We start from the raw sequence: 18,164 nt of genomic DNA on the forward strand, positions 1-18,164 counted from the left end.
ATAAAGTTATTATTTATTTCCTTGTATCATGATAAAGGTTTATTATTCATGCTAGAATTGTATTAACCGAAAACATAATACATGTGTGAATACATAGACAAACAGAGTGTCACTAGTATGCCTCTACTTGACTAGCTCGTTAATCAGAGATGGTTATGTTTCCTATCCATGGACAAAGAGTTGTCATTTGATTAACGGGATCACATCATTAGTTGAATGATCTGATTGACATGACCCATTCCATTAGCTTAGCACCCAATCGTTTAGTATGTTGCTATTGCTTTCTTCATGACTTATACATGTTCCTATGACTATGAGATTATGTAACTCCCGTGTGCCGGAGGAACACTTTGTGTGCTACCAAACGTCACAACGTAACTTGGTGATTATAAAGGTGCTCTACAGGTGTCTCCAAAGGTACATGTTGGGTTGACGTATTTCGAGATTAGGATTTGTCACTCCGATCGTCGGGGAGGTATCTCTGGGCCCTCTCGGTAGTGCACATCACTTAAGCCTTGCAAGCATTGCAACTAATGAGTTAGTTGCGGGATGATGCATTACAGAACGAGTAAAGAGACTTGCCAGTAATGAGATTGAACTAGGTATTGGATACCGACGATCGAATCTCGGGCAAGTAACATACCGATGACAAAGGGAACAACGTATGTTGTTATGCGGTCTAACCGATAAAGATCTTCATAGAATATGTAGGAGCCAATATGGGCATCCAGGTCCCGCTATTGGTTATTGACCGGAGACGTGTCTCGGTCATGTCTACATTGTTCTTGAACCCGTAGGGTCCGCACGCTTAAGGTTTCGATGACAGTTATATTATGAGTTTATACGTTTTGAAATACCGAAGGTTGTTCGGAGTCCCGGATGTGATCACGGACATGACGAGGAGTCTCGAAATGGTCGAGATATAAAGATTGCTATATTGGAAGCCTATGTTTGGATATCGGAAGTGTTCCGGGTGAAATCGGGATTTTACCAGAGTACCGGGAGGTTACCGGAACCCCCCGGGAGCTATATGGGCCTTAGTGGGCCTTAGTGGAAAAGAGAAGAGGCAACCAGAGATGGGCCGCGCCCCCCTCCACTCCCTTGGTCCGAATAGGACAAGGAGAGGGGGCCGGCCCCCCTTCTCCTTTTCCCCCCCTCCGCGAATCCTATTCCAACTAGGATTGGGGGGGAATCCTACTCCCGGAGGGAGTAGGACTCCTCCTGGCGCGCCACCTCTAGGCCGGCCGCACCCCCCCTTCGAGCCTTTATATACGGAGGCAGGGGCACCCCCTAGAGACATAAGTTGATCCACGTGATCATATTCTTAGCCGTGTGTGGCGCCCCCTGCCACCATAGTCCTCGATAATATATATTGTAGCGGTGCTTAGGCGAAGCCCTGCGATAGTAGTACATCAAGATCATCACCACGCCGTCGTGCTGACGGAACTCTTCCCCGACACTTTGCTGGATCGGAGTCCGGGGATCGTCATCGAGCTGAACGTGTGCTAGAACTCGGAGGTGCCGTAGTTTCGGCGCTTGATCGGTCGGGCCGTGGAGACGTACGACTACATCAACCAAACGCTTCCGTTGTCGATCTACAAGGGTACGTAGATCACACTCTCCCCTCTCGTTTCTATACATCACCATGATCTTGCGTGTGCGTAGGAATTTTTTTGAAATTACTATGTTCCCCAACAGCGTAGCTATTGTGGTAGAGCGCAAGGAGCCTGGCAAGGAGTATCCAGTTCAACGACCGGTTTATTATATCAGTGAGGTGCTCATTGAGTCAAAGCAGAGGTATCCACATTGGCAGAAACTGGTGTATGGGGTGTTTATGGCAAGCCGTAAGCTTAAACACTATTTTCAGGGCCATCCTATCACAGTGGTTAGTTTAGCTCCTCTGGGCGACATCATTCAAAACAGAGAGGCAACTGGCTGGGTTGCCAAGTGGGCCATTGAGCTTGGATCTCATGGGCTCAAATATATACCCCGCACGGCGATCAAGTCCCAGGCACTCGTGGATTTGGACGGAGTTACATGCACGTGAAGAGAAACCAGATAATACATATTGGACTATTCATTTTGATGGGTCCAGACAGTTGGAGGGCTCGGGGGCTGGAGTCGTATTAACTTCCCCACAAGGTGACAAGTTTTGTTATGTCCTCCATTTAATTTTCCCTTGTACTAACAATGCAGCTGAATATGAGGCTTTACTCCACGGTCTTCGGATGGCTAAAGAGATGAATTTGAGCCAGGTTAAGTGCTACGGCGATTCAGATCTAGTGGCTCAGTAAGTGTCTGGCACTTGGGATTCTAAGGACCCACTCGTGGCTGCATATCGGCGAGAGGTGGACGCAGTGGTGGACACTTTAAAGGTTATCAGGTGGACCATATAGACCGGTGGAAGAATGAAGCGGCGGACGCTTTAAGTCGTCTTGGTTCCCAATGAAAACCGATTCCGCCCAATGTCTTTCTTGATGTGTTGCACAATCCATCAGTCAAAATACCAACCGAAGAAGATTTAGCTATTCCTGATCCGGAGGCTCAGTTGGTGGCAGCTCTGCATGCCATACCGGATTGGACGATCCCATATCTGGATTACATGAACCAGGGCGAGTTACCAGATGAGGAAATGTTGGCTCGACAGGTAATCTGGCGTTCTAAGTCCATGACCATACTCAACGGGGAGTTACATCGTTACAGTGTTTCAGGAGCAATTCAGCGCTGCGTTTCTCCTCAAGAAGGTCGTGAGATTTTGCGAGAAATCCATGAAGGGGATTGCGGTCACCACGCCGGTTCAAAGTCGTTGGTTGCCAAAGTTTTTCGTCACGGTTTTTACTGGTTGACGGCACATGCTGATCTAGAGGATTTAGTCAAGAGATGTGATGGATGTCAAAAATTTGCCCGCCGTGCGCACGTTCTGGCTCAAGAGTTGCGGATGATTCCAATAACGTGGCTGTTTGCAACTTGGGGGCTTGATATGGTTGGACCCTTCAAGCGCTCTAAGGACAAGAAGACCCACCTGTTAGTAGCAGTTGATAAATTCACTAAATGGGTGGAGGCAGAGCCAGTCAGCAAGTGTGATGCAGCCACGGCGGTTCAATTCATCAAAAAGGTGATACTCTGGTTTGCCTTTCCACACAGCATTATAACAGATAATGGTACTAATCTATCAAAAGGGGAGACAGAATAATTCTGTCAACGTGAGCACATCCGGCTTGATCTAGCATCAGTGGCTCACCCCCAATCTAATGGTCAAGCGGAAAGGGCAAATCAAGAAATTCTATGGGGTATCAAACCAAGGCTTATGGTTCCCTTAAAGCGGACGCCGGGTTGTTGGGTTGAGGAGCTACCTTCTGTGTTATGGAGCATCAACACCACACCCAATAGGTCTACGGGTTACACACATTTCTTCATGGTTTATGGAGCGGAGTCAGTTCTTCCTAGTGACATCCGTCACGATTCGCCCCGTGTGGCAGCTTATGCTGAAGCTGATAATGAGAAGGCACGTCAGGATTCTCTGGACCTGTTGGATGAAGAGCGTGATCTTGCAGCAGCACGTTCGGCGATTTATCAACAAGATCTTTGACGTTATCACAGCCGCCGAGTTAAAACTAGAACCTTTCAAGAAGGTGATTTGGTGCTTCGGCTCATCCAGGATGAGACTGATATGCACAAGTTATCCCCCCTTGGGAAGGACACTTTGTGGTCAGCAAAAATCTGCACAATGGACCTTACTACCTCATTGATGTTCGAGAGCATGAAGACTCACGTCAATCGGAGGAGGAGACAAAGCGGCCATGGAACATAGCTCTCCTTCGTCCTTACTATACTTGAAGCCATAGGCTCTTCATCTGTACATATTTATGACAGTGTATATATCATATAATAAACCGGAGCCTCCGTTATAAGCGGGGTATCTGTTCTTTCTTATATCATGTGTGTGCTTTTACAAGTTAACTGACAAAGCAGAGTCTTTGTTAAACCGGCTTTAACAGCTGCATAGAGATAAAGAAAATCACTAGGGGGCTTGCTCATGTTTGAACCGGAGCTACACCTCTTGATATAGGCATTCCAGCCACAAAAGGAAAAATTTGTGGAGCCAAAGAGAGTGTTGTACACAGTACAGACTCAAACATAGGCGCACACTGAGCATCGTTCACAAAGTTACTTGGGGGCTCTTTTTTGCAAAGCAACAAAGAGTTTGAAAGGACCCTCGTAATTGGCTATCAAGCCACGGCTTGGAAGCCTGGTGTATTCACCTAAAAACCCGGGTTAGCCTGCCTTCATCAAGTAAGCCACTCCTGTCCAGGTAATCCTGGTATGACCCATCGAACGTTTAACAAGTCAATCTTTTACAGACCCTGAACTTGTCACAGTTAAAACGATGATTGTTTAATTGGAGGCCCATCTTAAAAGGCTTTGTTAAATGGTTTAACTCAGAGGCCTGGTAGCCCATGAAAAGCCTCGATTTGGACCCTGGCAGCTCGTAAAAAGCCTCGCATATTTTCCTATTTGAATTTTGTTTATTGAAAATCATAAGTATTTTTTGATAAACCAGCATCCTTGACCCGGTTTGCTTTTCAACTACCAGTTGTTGGCACATGATCAATTATAAACCGGTGTTCATTAACCCGGTCTGGTTTGACTAAATCACCAGTGTTATAAAGAAAATCCGATAGTTATACCGGTCCGATTTAATATATAGACCAGCATTATGAAGATGAAATTATCAAACGTCCCGGATTGGTGTTAACACCTTTGCCGTATACACATTTGGTCAATCAATGAGGTATGTTCTGTACATTACTTTTTGTACAAACACTTTATTATTCATCTAAGTACTATATACTTTTTGGATATTATGACACGTCTAGCGGTAAACCGCTAGACACTTTTAAGTTTTTGTACCCAGGAAGGCAATTCATCATGGGTTATGCAAAAATATATCCCGAAGGGAGGCATAGATTGTCACAAAGCATTACGAAACATGCTCGATGGCATGGCAGATAAACAGAGTTTCAGCTATCCTATTACATGAAGCTTCAAAGCGGCTCAAACAGTGCCATTGTTTTTCACAGTAGCCATATAAACCGGCGACCGGATTAGGACTCTTCATCACGACGGTTTGACGGTTGCGGATCAGTTGATGTAGGCACTTCTTCATCCCTCCCCAGACGCTGGAAATCAGCCGTTGACCAATCGATTCCGGTTAAAGCTTGGAACACTTCTTCCTCATGGATAAGATTGGAAGGGTTAATATCAGGGGCGTAAGTGTGCTTACGAATCGGAGGCACAAGTTCTTCGACTTCATGGATGTCGGCCGGCTGTCTTTTCCCTTCTGCATCATAAAGCGGATGAAAATGGGACAAATCGGTATCCTCAGGCAACTTGCTGGCCGCTGGCCGCATCTGTTTGGTCAGCCGCCGAAGATCATCATTGTCGAAGTTTGAACCATCTTCTTTAACGCTTCGGTATCCTTTAATGATATCCTCCGCTTCAAGGTCTGGAATCCAGGCCTTGGCTCGAATAAGGGCGGTTAAAGCTCCTGCTCTGGCAACGACTCTCTTCAACTAGGCAATACGGGCTGGTAACATGCCCAGCTTCTCAAGGGTCTCCTTAATCAAAGTTGGAGCCGGTTTGTTATAAGCCGCCGTACTAATGGCCCGCTGAGACCCAGAGTATAGCTGCACAACCAATGTATATGCCGCTTTGAGCTTCATCCGCATATCTGCACCAAGATGAGCGATCCGAGTGCCTGCCAAAGATTTTATCAACATTTTGGTTAGTTTTAAGATTAATTGACTGGCGCAACATACATAAGCAAACACTTACCAAAGATAGCAGAGGTCATAGCATTGATTTGGCATTTCAAACCGGCTAGTTCTTCAACCACTGGTTTCAGGGCTGCCACGGCGTCTACAGCTCTTTTGGTTAAACCAGCTTTTTCGGTTTACCATTCAGCACGATCTTGGTTGAAGGATTCTTTCAGCTTTTCCATTCTGGCCAGGGCCTGGGTCAGCTCCTCTTTGGCTTTTGCAGCTTCGGCTTGTTGAGACTTCACATTTTCTTGCAATTCAGAATTTCGGGCATCTTTGCTTCTCAGTTCAGCCTGCAACATTGAAGGTATATTCAACAAACAACATATTTATGCACTAAGTATAAAGCATATAACAATTTATACACTTCATACATGGGGGCTAATGCCTATTTGCTCTCAAATACTACACTCTATACAAGTCTCCAGAACAATGCAAGCATTATCCTTGACACTTGGGGGCTAATGTGCGTCTGTTCTAAAACAGTTGTGTGGATTAAAAACTGGATTAACTTGCCAAGTTAAACCGGCCTTTGGGGGCTATGCTACAGAAAGTTATCTAATTTTTTCAAGATGAGTCTTATCTATTATTGGTGACACGCCATTGCAAGGATCAATGATGGGATGCTTGAAGTGTTACAAAGACCCGGTTTGTGATTAACAATCATAAAACGGCCCTTGGGGCTACATGGGATAATGTTTTAGTTATAAATCAATATACAAAGGGAGAAGAATTTACCTCATATCGCTCTTTCATCAAGTTCACCAAACCGGCTTCATAATCCCGGTTTGAGTGCAGACGGTTCAAGAAGCCGGAATGAAGCTCATCAACGTTAAAATGAGCATAGTTTGATATTTCGCTGCTCCATTTACCTTTATCCCTGGCAATTTGCTCTTCTTTGGCACTATGCTGAGCTAAAATGACGGGATGGCCAGGAGAACTGTGGCCTATTCCAGTAATAATAACATCATCACCTTGGCCTTCAGGATTTTTGGTGGATGATGCTAGAATTTCAGTGTCTTTCACCGGACTAGCCCGGTTTGGTTCTGCCAGTTCAGTATCGGGTGCGGTAGGCTCAGCATCTGTTGGTTCGTCGGTATGTTGGCCTTCAAGGGGCGGATCATCAAAAGTAGCTTCAGGATGGGGGCCTTCCGGTTCACAAGTCTGTCCCGGTTCACCTCTTGGTTCTTCTTCTTCGGCGACAGGGTCTTCTAGCAGATTGGTGACCCGAGCTTTCTTGCTGGGTCTGGCTTTGGCCCTGCAAACAGAATAAAAAAGGATTAACATCCTATTCAAAGCATTTAGGGTGCATTGAAAGGAAAGGTTTTTACAACTCACCCGGCCACAGTTTTCAAAGGGGGAGTTGAGTTGTTATCGATTCACCAGAAGAGGAAGGAGGTGTCACCTGATAATTTTAATCGGACGGATTAAGAGGCTGTCTGAATTAACCTGCCTTGGGGTAAGAATGGTCAGAAGTAGGAGAGACCTCAGACCGGCGCTTCTGAACCGGAGTGTCAGGTAAACCGGTTGAAGTGACCTGTTGGCCACTGTGCCGGGTTGTCTGGTGAGCTTCATGCTGTTGAGTCTTCAAAATAAATGTTGGATCCAAGTGAGCAAGAGGATGAGAAAAGCTTACTTTCCGGATTGTTTGGCGAGTTTTTTGTGTTGGCATCGAGTCTGAACCGGACGAAAGAGTAATTACCTCTACGTCATCAGCTTGACTAGCTTCTGCATCCTCCTGAGGAAGATCATTGTTAACAAGATGCATAAACGAAGAGCCAAGTGAGTCAAGTTCTACCTCAACTTCTGGATCATCAGTATCATCATCAAGGTCCATATTAATCCGGTCAGCCGTTTTCCCCTTTGACGTCCGTTTTACGGCTTTGGTCTTCGGGCGGGATGGCTTGACCGCTTTGTCTCTAGTCGGCTTTGCCGCTTTCTCTATGGATTTCTGTTTCCAAAAGGGGTCATCGCCCTATACATATAAAGAAGAAGGGTTACAGGTTGCATAAGTTCAAGATATTAGAGATAAAGAGGAAGTATAATGCTTACAGCAGGCGGTTTGTTCTTGACATAGAAGGGCTCAGACCGGTTTGACTACAGACCAGTTCTGATTCATTTAGAATCTTCTTTACACCTTCAGTAACATCTTCCTCAGATAATTGGATGTTGCAATGGCGTTGAGGGCCGTCAACCTCACCGGTATATTCGCACATTAAACCGGGACACCGGCTTAGTGGCAAGATACTCCAGGATATCCAACAGCACACAAAGTCCACGCATGTTAAACCGTTTGCCAAAAAGGCCCGGAGCTTGGTGAGTTGAGGAGCGTATTTCGCCCTTTCTGAAGAGCTTAGGCGTTGTGGCATTGGGTGAGTATTGGATAGTCTGTGATCACGAAAGCCGAGGAGGGGATTTTCATCCTCAGGCGTAGTGTCTCTGCAATAAAACCATGTTTGGTTCCATTCCTTTGGGTGGCTATGATGTTTGGCATGAGGAAATTCCACTTATTTCCGCTTTTGAATCGAGACACCACCAAGCTCTGTGTTCGGGCCATTTACAAACTCTGTGCACCGGTTTAAGTGAAAGAAATCCCGGAACAATTCTGCAGTTGGTTCTTCTTGTAAATATACTTCACAGAAGACTTGGAAGTTGCATAATTTGGAAACTGAGTTGGGACCAATATCTTGTGGATGCAGTTGGAAACTGGCAAGCACATCTCGATAAAACTTTGACCCTGGCGGTTTGAAACCACGGCCTATTGGTGCGAGGAGAAATGAATCTCATAGGAACATAGAAACAGATCTCAAAGTGATATATAATAGTTTCGGATCTAAGATAAGACAGAAAAGCAAAAATAATTGGATCTTGAAGGGGTGCATAACTGAAGCAATTTATGACAGGCTAGATCAGTTCTTTGCGCATAATGATTTGTGATGACCATGGAAGGTTAGCTACGGCAAGAGATACGTCAAGCATGAAGTGTCCATCTACATACTAAAGGAAGAACAGGGAAGAACAACAGTGATGAACTTCGAAAGAACTGCGAAGAACGTCGAAACCCTAGAACAGATCTGTGGCGAAAAAAGCCGAGAACTTACCGGAGCTGCTGAGGAAGCGGAAAGGCGCTGTAGTATTCTCATGCGTTCAGGGTGATGCAGCGGCCAGGGTCGGAGCAGAGGCAACGGTCGATGGTGGCGGCGGATCTCCAGAGGCTGAGCGGTGCAAGGAAGACGACGCGAAGAGGCACGGGGGGGAGGTGAAAATGATCCCTCGGTCCTATTTATAAGGCGAAGTGATAAAACAGCAAGTACGAGAATCGAGGAGCCCAAAAAATGGATAAGTTAATAAAGGTGTCGCCTCGATTACTGAATATATAATAAATGAAGGTAATCTCCGACATCAACGGATGGATGACATCACGGCGGTTTATCATAATTTTGAAGTATGACATCACGGCGGTTTACAAGATCAAAAGTGAAGATAGGAGAGAAGATTTTTTCAAAGTATGGAAGATTGACATGAACAAGTTCAAACCAATCTGGGGCCTAATGTTGGGGATATTACTACTGGAGGTAAACCGGCCTTATGTAGCCGGGTTGACTCTTTGAAGATTAGAAGCCAATGAAGATGTAAGGATAATGGCGCTTTAAGGAAGGCCCAAAGGCGGGTTACAGCCTGTAAATGTAAACTGACCTAGTCATATAACTTGTATAGTAAGATAGGAAGAGTAGAGACCGAACCAGACACGTTTATGATCCGGCTTCGGGACTCTGTAGCCTGGCGGGCGTCAACCTATGTATATAAAGGGACAACCCGACCGCGGTTTAGGGACAGACAACAAGAACTCGAGAGCCAGACAAAGCGGATTCGCTCCCTGGTCTTCGAAACCCTAGCAATACCAATCACAACTAGACATAGGCTTTTACCTTCATCGAAGGGGCCGAATTAGTATAAACTCCAGTGTCCCCTTGTCCGGTTTAACCCATTTAAGCTAACCCGTTGCGATGGCTCCACAACTAAGTCCTTTCATGAGGACATCTGCCGTGACAAACCCACGACAGAAGTGTCCACTTCCATGACGATAAATCGCGCATCACAGAAGTGCTTTTGTCAAGGGTGACCGACACGTGGTATCCACCGTAACGGAACGCCGTTAAGCTATCGGGTCGGGTTTTGGATCCAATGGGGATTTTCCACGTGTAAAATCATCATTGGCTGGAGGAAACACGTGTCGGCTCATCGTCGGGACAGATGTCATCCACTCACTGGACAGAAGGCACCTATGATACATCGACACGTGGCACGGCTAAACAAGTTTAAATGGGCCGGCCCAACCAAAGGCCCACAAGATTTTGCGGACCATAATGGGCCGGCCCAGCTAACGGCCCACAAGATTTTGCGGACCATAATGGGCTCGCCCAGCTAAAGGCCCACAAGATTTTGCGGCCCATAATGGGTCGGCCCAGGTATAGGCCCACAAGATTTTTGTGTGCCATAATAGGCCGACCCAAGTAAAGGCCCACAAAATTCTTGTAGATCATAATGGGCCAGCCCAGTTAAAGGCCCACGAGATTTCGCCGACATTAATGGGCCGGTCTAGAGTAGGCCCACAAGATTTTTAGGATCCTAGTAGGTCAGCCTGTTAACTGGCCGCCATGTTTTGGGCCAAATGCCGGCCCATATTTGATACGGTCTATTAATGGCCTGCCACGCTCCGGGCCTAATAGTGGCCCATATGAGATCCAGCCCGTTAAAAGCCTACCACGTTCTAGGCCAAATTACGGCCCAGATCACGTCCGACCCTTTAAGAGGTTTTGGGCCTAACTATGGCCCATATCAGATTCGGCCCGTCAACTAGACACTATGCTTTTGGGCCCACTTGCTAAAGGCCCACTTAGTAATTCGGCGTGATATTAGTTTTGGCCTGTTAAGGGCCCGTTTAACATTTCGACCCTATATTAAAGTTCGCCACTATGATAATAAAGCACAAGCAGACAGCAGATTTCATATACTGGGCATCAAAGATCACCACCAGTGCAAATAAACACGCCGACAAAATAATATACATAGCCGACAGCACTTCAATAGAGTTCAAGAAAGGTTAGCCCTGCTGGGGAGCTGCAGCGCAAGCACCTAAGCAAGATGATGAGATTGCGCTTGTTCAACACTTATATCTTCCTCTGAAAGATAAACAAGCAGATAGATGACAGGTTTTGCACATAAAAGTATCAGTGCTGACAATTCATCACATTTCTTAGTGACCAATAAAGTGACACAGTTTAAATCTGCATTAACACAATATGGTATTGTTCAGGTCAAGACATGGCAGGAAATGACATTGTGAAAGAGTTGGCAGCTTCACGACACCACTGGATTACATATCAAGAACTCATAAGTATCAATGGTTAGTGTGCTGTCAATTTATACCATTTCGGATTGGCAAATAAAGACACGGTTTAAATAATAGTAGAATGATATGACATTTTTCATAGTTAAGACATTGCAGAATATGACATTGTGCTATAGTCGGTAGGATCACCACACCACTGGATTACAGATGAAGTACAGAAGCATACATGCAGGGAAAAAGAAGATCACTTGCTCTGTATAGTTTAATTTACATGGTATGAAGAAGGAACTTGGTTGTACAACTGAAAACTTAAATTGAGAAAGGATGAACTTTTGTATATGAACTACATATAATAAACTTTAAACAAGCAATTTGATGCAAACACCAAAAATAAACAGTTGTTGCAGTCATGCCTAACCAAATATATACAACAAAGTTTGAAGGCTTGAGATGGACAAACTTACATTATTGGTGAAGACAGGCTCTATAAAGGCCTTGTCCATGCTGATGGGGGGGGGGGCAATTCAAGAAGTTTACCACAGAATCTTCTTCAAAAGCATTGCCTTTATTCCACATTTTGTTAAGAGTAAATATAGATGTGATAATATACGAAAAAATGGAGAATATTTAAGATAAGATGAAGAGTGATGCTACATAACCAAGTAGCTATAAATGTAAGTACAGCGATACAGGCAAAAAGGTACAGCCAAGAGCAATGCACAGCTAAACTTCTTCAGTACCAACCTTATGGTAAGAGTAAATATAGATCTGATGTGTAGAAAATGGAGGGCAAAGGAAAATAAGCTGCAGAGTGATGGCACATGAACAACTACCTGTCATTATAAGTACACTGATAAAGGACAACATGTACTTACAAGAACAATGCAGAGCTAAAAAAACATTGGCATTGGATATATTCTACACTAATGTAACCATTCATACAGATGAGATAATTTGGAGCGAACAATTGATAAGCAAGCTATCATGCATACTGCTGTCACATAATGAACCAGGTATGTATGCAAGTACAGTGATACAAGACAACAGGTACTAACAAGAGCAAAGCAGTGGGCAGCATATTTGAGATATCATGTTGTTCTTGTTAAACCGGAATTCTTCGAGCAGATTTCCTGCAAAAAAAGATCCGTATGGCACATGCGGAAAAGTAGAAGTTCAAATTGCCATGTGATTTCATAGACAGTACCTCATCCTGGGAACAAGACCAGTGCATAACAAGGTTTTTCCATTCAATGTCTTCTAAATTTAGCACGGGAGACTTCACCAGGAATTCGTTTATAGACTTGCCATCAATGTGTGATTTCCTCGCGTAACAGCGATACTGCTGCAATGCTTCCTTGAAAAGCACAAGCAAGCTTTGCTCGTCATGACTATCCAGATTGACCCTCGCCTAGTGTAACGCCCCGTGACCGATGTGCTAGGTGTCGTCCAGTTATTCGTTGTTGTTGCCATGTCATTTCTTGTGTGTCATGCATTGCATATCATGTCATCATGTGCATTTCATTTGCATACATGTTCGTCTCATGCGTCCGAGCATTTTTCCCGTTGCCCGTTTTGCAATCCGGCGCCGGAGGTGGTCATTTCTACTTTCCTTTCGTGTGTGGTGATTAAACATTTCCGGATTGGACCGAGACTTGCCATGCGGCCTTGGTTTACTACCGGTAGACCGCCTGTCAAGTTTCGTACCATTTGGACTTCGTTTCATGCTCCAACGGTTAACCGAGGGACCGAAAAGGCCTCGTGTGTGTTGCAGCCCAATACCCTTCCAATTAGGCCCAAAACCCACCAAAACCCTCTCCATCATCTAGAGCGTTCAATCACGATCGCGTGGCCGAAAACCGCACTTCATTTGGACTTTCCTAGCTCCCTCTACCTATATATATGTGCAACCCATCCAAATTCGCGGACGAAACCCTAGTCTTCCTCTACCTCGCGCCACCGGACGCATCTCCGCCACCGGCCGGACATGTCCGCCGCCCTCAGCCACCTCAATCCGACGAATAAGGCGATGCCACGTCAGCCGAGCCGCCTCCCGCACCCTATCATCCGCCGCCACGTGGCCTCCGCCACCGCACCTCCCGCCGCGGGCCTCGGAGCACACATCGGAGCCGCCCCGGGCCGCGCCGGGCCCGAGGGGGCCCGTAACCTCGCTGCCCGCACCCGCCTTGCCGGATCTTCGCCGCCGCCTTCGCGCCGTCGCCGGCGACCAACTCCGCCGACCGGAGCACGCCACCGCCCGTCCTCCGCCTCGCCTGCCTCGTCGTCCGCCATCTGCACCAGGCCACCGGTCACCGCGCCCATCCCCGTCTCGCTCCTCCTCCTCTACCCCGATCTCTCCCATCCTCATATCTCTCTCTCTCTCTCTCCCGTTCGACAGGAACCGCACCGCCGCCGTGATCTTCTTCCGCCGCCGTTTGGAGTTCCATGAGGCACGGATCCTGCGCCCCCGCCTCTAGATCCGTCCATTCCCGCAGATCCCCACCGTGCCCGCCTGCCGGAGTCGCCGCTACGCCGCCGTTGACTGCGGGCACCGCCGTCCCGCTGTCCTGCTTGAGCGGGTGCTCGAGGAGGACGACGACCGCCTCCGCCTCCTCCCCGCATGGGCCGAAGCACCAAGGCCAGCAGCTGGCCTGCTCCTCTCCGAGCTCTGGGCCGAGGCCCATGGTGAGGTCCCAGTAAACCCCGCCCCAGGCGTCTTTTAGATCACCTGCGTCCGTTCTGTTTTTTTTTTCATAAAACTGCTAAGTCCCTATTTCATGTCATTATGTATGCATGTTTGACCTGCTGTATCTCCTAGCATACTACTCCGTTTTGGGCATATAGCATATAAAAATGTTCGTCTCAGAGAGTACATAATTTCATTCCATTGCGTCATTTTCATTTGAGTTCATCTTGATGCCCGAAATGCTGTTAGAAGAGTGCTACTTGAGATAATTGTCAGATCTGCTGCTCCATTTAGATATTTGTCATTTTTTCCATGATTATTGTGTGTATGATATGCCCATGAGCTCTACAGATGTTTTGTTAAGTATTTTTCCATCTTTCCAGAGGTGCAACCCATGTATTTTTGTGATGTCTGTGGTGACTAGCACAAGCTTGCCAAGTGGGGCACTTGGTAGTGCTGATTTCAGGGACTTAGCATTTCCACCAAGTCCTTGACCTGTTTATCTCATATGGCCATATGTTCATGTCGTTTCCTAGTGATCCGTGCCTCTTTTGAGGATGATCAGTAATGATGTTTTATTAATCTTGTAGTGCTCTATCCATCCATGTCTTTGTTTGCAATTATGGAGCACCCTAGCTTGAGTCAATCGAGCTCTACTTTTGCTACTTCGTGAATCTGGGCAGATTGTCTACTCGTTAGCAATTTTGCCGAGGCTGTTGTAGTTGATCCGTGCATGCTATGTTATTGTTCTTGCCATGTCTAGCTTGCCTTTTGTGTATTATTGATGGGCATATGCTTAGATTATCATGACATGCTCCGTAGTGAGTGCATCGAGATCGTAAACATGCCTACTTTAGATATGTTTCAGCATGTGCCAGTTTTCACCAAGTCTGAAAACTGATTATGCTTTTGCTATGTTTCGCATGCTTGCAAATGTGTTTTCTGATCCCTTTTGGCTCAAGGTCACTAAGGGACTTTTGTTAAGCTTTTTGAGTAGCTCCATGCCATGTTTTACTTTGCCATGTTCAGGTCCTGTAGCATGTAGTTTTATTGCTTCGAAGAGTGCTATCTGCTCTGAAATTATAGACAAGTGTTAATTTCACTAAGTCTGAAATCTGTTTACCGTATGCATTTTTGCCATGCTTGTTTGAACCTGTTAATGTATGAATTGGCCGTAGCTCAGTGCTAGACTTTTGTTAAGCATCATGACTGCATCCCTGCCATGTATTTTTATGCCATGTTTGGGTGTTGTAGCATGTTTAACTTGTTGCATTTAGATGGCTACTTACTGTAAATCGCAGACCGGTGCCATATTTGAATTGCTTGCCATTTCCAAACCGTAACCCCGATTCCGTTGATCTTCATATTGTTTTCAAGCGATCTCATCTCATCTTTCCAGTGGCACACTTGGTTTTCCAAGTTGAGGCCAGGTTCATGCATTCCTTGTCCAATCATGCATATGCATCGCATACCGCATCCCGCATATCATACCATGTTCATGTGTTGGTTGTTTACTATGTTGTTTGCTTCTTTCCGGTGTTTGCTTCTTCGGGTTGGTTCCGGTAACGTCGCGTTTGTGAGGATCCATTCCACTACGTCCATTTGTCTTCTTCATGGACTCGTTCTTCCTTGCGGGATTTCAGGCAAGATGATCATACCCTCGATATCACTACTATCTTTGCTTTGCTAGATGCTCGCTCTTTTGCTATGCCTATGCTGCGATACCTACCACTTGCTTATCATGCCTCCCATATTGTTGAACCAAGCCTCTCACCCACCTTGTCCTAGCAAACCGTTGTTTGGCTATGTTACCGCTTTGCTCAGCCCCTCTTATAGCGTTGTTAGTTGCAGGTGAAGATTGAAGTTTGTTCCTTGTTGAAACATGGAGATGTTGTTCCTTGTTGGAACATGTTTACTTGTTGGGATATCACAATATATCTTATTTAATTAATGCATCTATATACTTGGTAAAGGGTGGAAGGCTCGGCCTTATGCCTGGTGTTTTGTTCCACTCTTGCCGCCCTAGTTTCCGTCATATCGGTGTTATGTTCCCGGATTTTGCGTTCCTTTCGCGGTTGGGTTATAATGGGAACCCCTTGACAGTTCGCTTTGAATAAAACTCCTTCAACAAGGCCCAACCTTGGTTTTACCATTCGCCACCTAGCCTTTTTTCCCTTGGGAGTCGCGCATCCCGAGGGTCATCTTATTTTAACCCTCCCGGGCCAGTACTTGTCTAAGTGTTGGTCCAACCCAGAGCACCGTGCGGGGCCGTCCCTTGGCAACTTGGGTTACGTTGGCTCCCGTACGCTTAGCTTATCCGGTGTGCCCTGAGAACGAGATATGTGCAGCTCCTATCGGGATGTCGGCGCATCGGGTGGTCTTGCTGGACTTGATTTACCATTGTCGGGGATGTCTTGAAGAACCGGGATACTAAGTCTGATCGAAACGTCTCGGGAGGAGGTATATTCCTTCGTTGACCGTGAGATCTTGTGATGGGCTAAGTTGGGACACCCCTGCAGGGTTTTGAACTTTCGAAAGCCGTGCCCGCGGTTATGGGCAGATGGGAATTTTTTAACGTCCGGTTGTAGAAAACCTGAAGTTGACCTTAATTAAAATGTATCAACCGTGTGTGTAACCGTGATGGTCTCTTTCCGGCGGAGTCCGGGAAGTGAACACGGTGTTGGAGTTATTCTTGACGTAGGTTGTTTAGGATCACTTCTTGATCATACTTTCTCGATCGTGCTTTGCCTTCTCTTCTCGCTCCCATTTGCGTATGTTAGCCACCATATATTGCTAGTCGCTTGCTGCAGTTCCACCTCATACCTTTACCTTACCCATAAGCTTAAATAGTCTTGATCGCGAGGGTGCGAGATTGCTGAGTCCCTATGGCTCATAGATACTTCCAAAACCAGCTTGCAGGTGCCGATGAGACCGTGCAGATGACGCAACCAAGCTCAGGAGGAGCTCGATGAAGACCTTGTCCTTTATGTTGTTTCGTTCTAGTCGATCAGTAGTGGAGCCCAGTTGGGGTCGATCGGGGACCTTTGTCGCATTTGGGGTTCTTCTTTTATTTTGGTTCCGTAGTCGGACCTTGATTGTATTTGGTTGATGCAATGCTTTATTCATGTATTTGTGTGAAGTGGCGATTGTAAGCCAACTATGTATCTTTTTCCCTTATGTATTACATGGGTTGTGAAGATTACCTCACTTGCGACATTGCTTTCAATGCGGTTATGCCTCTAAGTCGTGCTTCGACACGTGGGAGATATAGCCGCATCGAGGGCGTTACAAGTTGGTATCAGAGCCTTCCCCAACCTTAGAACCCCCCACTGCTTGATCGTTTTTTGCAGCCGTTGTTGAGTCTAGAAAAATGTTTTGAGTCATTTAGGAATTATATATCGGAGAGTTTAGGAATTCTTTTTACTCCCCAGTCTCCTCATCGCTCTGGTAAGGCATCCTGATGTAGACTTTTGACTCTTCTCTTCTCAAATTTCACAAAAGAAAATTTTAGGATCACGCGGGTATCTTGGAATCGTTCCGATGGTTTTGTGACGAGAACATTGTCTTGGTGCCTCCTGTCAGGGGTTTTGTGGAAGTGTCCCGGGGAGTTGAGCTCTGAGGTGTTGTCGTCATAATTTTATCGTTGCAGTTCTGGAATACCTGAGTTTAGTACGCCGACATCGAAAATCTCTTTTATGCAGTTCGTTGGTGAGATAACCTCGACACCACCCAGTACTGGGGCGGGAGTTCGGGAGTATTGCCATAACTTGTATAACGGATGCTTTTCGAAGGTTGAGGTAGATGATTTCCGAAGGTTTCTTGGTTATGTGTTGAAGGAAGGATACAGCTGGATGTAGGATTTGTTAGTTTGGGTGAGATATTATGCTTCCCCTGTATCCCCAACACCTGATTGCATAACCGGAAAATTTCGGGAGTTTATAAGTGGGAATTCAAGTAGCTCTTAGGATATCTTTCCGACAGATGTATGATATGAAATTGGGGTTCGACGTCTAGTGGTCCGCGTATTCACGGTTGATTTTATAGTGGTCTCGTTGTGTCTTAAAGAGTCCTTGGCTATGCCGACTCAGGGACGCTTCATATGTCATGTGCACTGCCTTGTACATGATGGTGCTGTACGATCGAGCCCGTGTAGGCCCCACCACGAAAACTTCAGACGAAATCTCTATCATATGTTTGTTCCGGCTTATTCTCCAAGCCAACCCTTTGTTTTTGTTTTGAGTTGTGGTATTCGAGTTGCTTCAATGTCAAGTGTTGATTCCATACCTTTTCCTAAGCGGTGTTCTCATAT

Source organism: Triticum urartu, chromosome 5A (genome assembly GCF_056163025.1).
Source record: "Triticum urartu cultivar PI428250 chromosome 5A, HENAU_Tu73, whole genome shotgun sequence".
Taxonomy (NCBI): domain Eukaryota; kingdom Viridiplantae; phylum Streptophyta; class Magnoliopsida; order Poales; family Poaceae; genus Triticum; species Triticum urartu.